This window comes from Cygnus atratus, chromosome 1, assembly GCF_013377495.2.
Source record: "Cygnus atratus isolate AKBS03 ecotype Queensland, Australia chromosome 1, CAtr_DNAZoo_HiC_assembly, whole genome shotgun sequence".
Lineage (NCBI taxonomy): Eukaryota > Metazoa > Chordata > Aves > Anseriformes > Anatidae > Cygnus > Cygnus atratus.
Genome location: NC_066362.1, coordinates 11500887 through 11505606, shown reverse-complemented (window position 1 = coordinate 11505606; position 4720 = coordinate 11500887). Strand labels below are relative to the sequence as shown.

The following is a 4720-nucleotide window of genomic DNA, read 5'->3' as shown; positions in this document are numbered from 1 at the left end:
TTGCCTGCATCTTTTCTTCTGTGGAAACGCATTCTGCAGACCCTTATGGGAGTAGTTTCCTCCTAAGACTAGCTTCCACGGCAGAGAATTTTCTGTTTTACAATCTCACCCTGTATCTGTGGTTTCCTAACTCCCATCCAGTGTGTGAGCAAGTTTTACAAGCTAAAACACGAGCTCTCCATGAGACAGCATCCACTTTTACACAAGAGAACAATGAAGAAATGGATGTGTATTTATCACTGCATCGATTATCCACCTTCAAGTTTCTTCCATGTTAAGTTCAGTACAACACTGGATCTTTTATTGAAGCTCCACTTTATTTCTTTTTGCATATCTTCTAACCATTATTTCTGTTAAAGGAAAGAAGAAAGGGATGAGACCATCTGTATAAGAACATTTAGGAAAACGTCTCTGGCAATGTCATTACTGCTTTGAGCTTAAAAACAACCAGAATGGGAACCAGAATGTTTCATTTACTTACAGATATTTTATCATAATTTCATTCTGTGGGTCTCAGATTTTCCAAAATTTCTATTTTCAGGGATCACCAACTGCAAACTTATTAGTGAGCTTATTAAATTGCATTTCAAGAGCATTTCCAGATGCTGAAAAACTTTTTATCCTACATATATATATATATATATAACTTGTGCTTTTCCATTTTTTACTAGATTTTTGACCCAAAGATGGTTATTTTAACAAATTGGGGCCTTTAAGATGATAGGACATAGTTAATAATATAGTAAGTTATACTGAGATGAGATTAATGATAATAAGATAGCAATAATGAGAAGCTATTATTTATTTATTCCAATAGTGCAAAAGTATAAATCAAATCTTATTTGGAAGTATTAATTAGTGATTCTATTACTGCTGCTAATACTGAGCCTAAAAAGAGATGGAATATTATGTCAGCACAGTGTACTGGAAGTGACTCAATTAGAAGTATAAAATATTTACATCTCTAGGGTGTGAGCTGGCACTGTAGGTTAGAAATAAAACATGACAGTTTAGAAAACACATGAAAGTTTAGAGGCTGATAATTTTAATGTTGGTAATTTCACAGAGATCTTTGTCATTTTCCACAGTGTCCATTTTCATTATGCTTTCAGATGATTTCATCCAGAATGTAAACACAAATATGAAGGTGGGTGTGAGTCAGTGTGAGTGGGCTCCCATCTTCTACAGAAAGACACTTCCCAAGCAGACCAATATATCAGCAAGATCTTACGGCTCTGATTTTGTTAGTTTTTTAAGTAAATGGCAGCTACTGACCACTTCAGTACTAAGAAAACACAGCTGTGCCACTCCAGGGAAGAGGGCAAAACACAACAATCCTGATGGCAGAACAAGATCCTCACTTATGGAGCAAGTTACTACAGTTACTTTGACCTCTTCTGTATAGCACAGCAAGAACAAAAACTGATATATCATGACTCAGAGAAAGACGGTTTCTTTCACTGCATTGCATGAAAGCAGCCAGAATGCAGGGAGCAGCTCCATCTCCAACACTGTCCCAACCTGTGGTTGCTTTAACATGTATCAGATGAAATGAGGGCAGGGCTCAGAAGAAAAAGATAGAGGAGAGGTTTATTTTACTCATAGTCTGTGACATAGCCATAAAATTGCTGGCGCTCTTCAAATCCCTGACAAAGTCAGTGGAAAGATTCCCTTCTGCGGGCATTGGCTTGTTCTTTGTGGATGAAGAACCTCTCAAGACAGAATCCACTGAGCCAGGTTATGCAAAGCTTGTAGTACTTCAGTAATTTCAAAGGCACATACTGCCATATTTGAATTTAACGAGTTCAGATTCTTAAAGATTAGGGTAATCTCAGTATTTTTCCAGGCTATGATTTAAAGGTTAAGTCTATCCTGTAAAAATTTATGTATAACACATGCTTCATGCACATACCTGGCCTCTTTTGAGCCACTTTAGGAGCTGACTTGCAATGCATTTGCAACAAGCATTTTTATAGAAATAGATGTGGTAAATGTGTCTGTGCTGAAGCCTGAAGTTATACATTTACATGCACCAATGAAGGGTGAAATCTTTGTCACTGACATCAACAGTGAGACTTTCAGTTTTCTTGGGACTCAGGATTTCCTTAATTAGTGCCTGGGAGTGATGCTGAACCTATTGCAATGTACCTGAGCAAATGTGGACGGACATACATACAAAAAAATCTGTTTTTTCACACGGCTTTTCAGTCTTACTTGCAAATTATGTTGCACTGCACAGTGGCTGAGAAAGTTAGCCAAATTTCAGTTGTTACTGTTTGCAGCGCATGATTTTGTTACTGGGGCAACCCAGAACCTTTGCTATGGAAATGTTGCTTTCAGAATTTGAGATATTGGCAGTGTTACATAGATTTATTAAATAATTTTTAATGATAAAACTGGCTTTAATGGGTATGCCTTGAGAAAGAACTGGAATACTTTGTTAGTTGTAAGTGCCTAGACTAACTATGGCAGCAGATTAGTAGCAGACTCACAAAACTGAAGTAAAGATATCGTCCCAGCCTTTTGCAATAAGTAAGATTAACCTTTAGAAGAGAGAAAATCTGCTTTAGCAATGTGCTGGATCATGATTTAAAATCCAAATTTATGCCTTGAAACTTATTGCTCCTAAAAGACAATGTGGACATTAATGGAGCCTTCAAAGTGCCAGACGTATAAAGACCTACCCAGACCTCTTGTGATTCTCTCTGTTTTATAAAGCTTCCTTCACCAGGTTGTTTGGTCTGATACCGATTTCTATTACACCATGATGGGTTAGGATGGGTCTCAGATCTCAGCTTCTCTCTAATGTGCTGTGGCTGGACTGTGTGACAGAACAGGAGCACCAGCTTCAGAGCATCAGACCCAGAGCCCTAACCTGCTCATATCTGTGAGCCCAGATAGATCCCCTGCTGTCCTACTTCAGCCATTGCCAGAGGTCTGCAAAATGCTGTGTGCCTGCAGCCAGACACAGCAGAAGCACACGTAGGCCCGTCAGCTTCTCACTTTACTCACAAAGTCATTTCTCAGGACATCCTCCAGTGCAGCTCTCTGTCCATCGCTGCTGTTACCCTAGCTGCAGTGTATCTTCTGCCACGGTGGCTTTTCCTCTCCTGCTTGAGGACTGAAGCATTCAGTACAGAGGAAAGAATGGAGTGAGGGCTTCTACATTATTATTATTTTTTTTCCCACACACTTTCTTCAAAACATTTACACAATAAAGGTGGCTCAAATACCAATCGTTTCCTCAGTGACTGGTTCAAACTGAGCCCAGGCAAGTCATAGATATTTGATGGAAAAGAAGAAAATAATGAGCCATCTCAAATTATTATGAAGAGGAATGCGATTAGTGTCCCCTTACTCTAGTTGTCTTCAGTATAGCTGCTTCCATCTGAGCTAGTCACCCCCTGGAGCTCCCATTAAAATGAAGGGAGAAAAATAGGCACCTTTATAATGAGTCACTGACCTATTTTATCTTTAGTTGGGTGTTCCAAAAGCGCCTTTTTCTCTCCATCAGCCAAACAGTCTAAGTGACTGGCTCTACGCTGGGGACGCCTGCATTTAATGAGATGAATCCCACTGCTTCTGACATCTTTCTTGACACATAATGAAAGAGCACCCTGATGGATGGAGACACCAGTACCTGTTTGTCTCCCACTCTGCCATGAAGCATCATGAGGGGGTAGTGGAAGGAAATGATCACTGCCAACGCTATTTATGGCATGGAGCTACATACATGCGTTACTTGGAAAACAGCAGTGGGATTTTCTTCTGAGTAATGATGGGTAAGGAGAGGGGAGAGTCAGACCGTTTTGGATAAACAAAGGATTTTTATCCCCATCAGCATCAGCCTGACATCTTTCACCGTCCCCTGCGCTCGCTTGAAAGCCACACATGCAGAGAAGTCAAAAAGCATGGAAAATTTGAAATGCTGCATGAAAACAAACTAAACAGTTATGAAAATCTGTCAGAAACAAAGTTTCCTGAGCTAAGATACCTATTGCTACCTATTTTTACCTGCAGCTGATGCTGTGCTCTGAAGTACCAACGTCCATTGTTCTTCCCCAGGTTTCCTCTCACACATGCTACTTACTCACCACCTTACCCAGCTTATGACTGTAAGAACCACAGGCGAAAAAAAAAATAAAAAATGTTTCCTTTAGTTTTTGTTATGCATCTCACATGTGGGATCCCAGCTGCATGTGAATCATCGCCTCCAGGCTGGGCACAACCCATCCATGGCTTTTCGTGGGAGGCTTTGCAATTTGTTTTGGAAGCCAGATAGGAGAGACCCCACCACCTCTTTGTAGGCAGGGATTTTCAGGGGGTTTAGGCCACTTGATAAAAAACACTTTTAGGTTTTATTTTGCCTACTGTAAAAAGTGCCAAGAGACTACAGAGTACTGTTCCGTTACCTAATTAATATTTAATAATTACTGCTAAGTGGAGCAGTCTGAGATTAGGAAAGAATCCCTCTCACAGCTTGCTTGCTGGGACAATCCCCTGACACTGGTGATCCTGTTTCACAGCAGGGTCTGACCGCAGGCTGCCACGGCAAAGGGGAATACTCTTAGCATGCTGAAATCAGTATGTTTAAATAAAATTACAATTTTGAGTGACAATTTTTTTTTCAAAGGTTTTCTACCGTCTCCATTTCTTGGTTCCATTAAATGGGCCATTGGGGCTCAAGTGAGTATTTCATGCAGTGGAGAATGCCTCCTGC

At 40.2% G+C, this 4720-nt stretch overlaps 1 long non-coding RNA gene across 1 annotated transcript; it reads right to left on the bottom strand.

Annotated features, from left to right (window-relative positions):
* Window positions 1–220: 220 nt before the first annotated feature.
* LOC118249511 (uncharacterized) lies at window positions 221–4084 on the bottom strand. Its single transcript, XR_004779109.2, has 3 exons — window positions 4015–4084; window positions 3013–3121; window positions 221–350 (listed from the first exon to the last, which is right to left on the bottom strand). It is a non-coding gene; the product is annotated as an uncharacterized LOC118249511 (long non-coding RNA).
* Window positions 4085–4720: the final 636 nt, after the last annotated feature.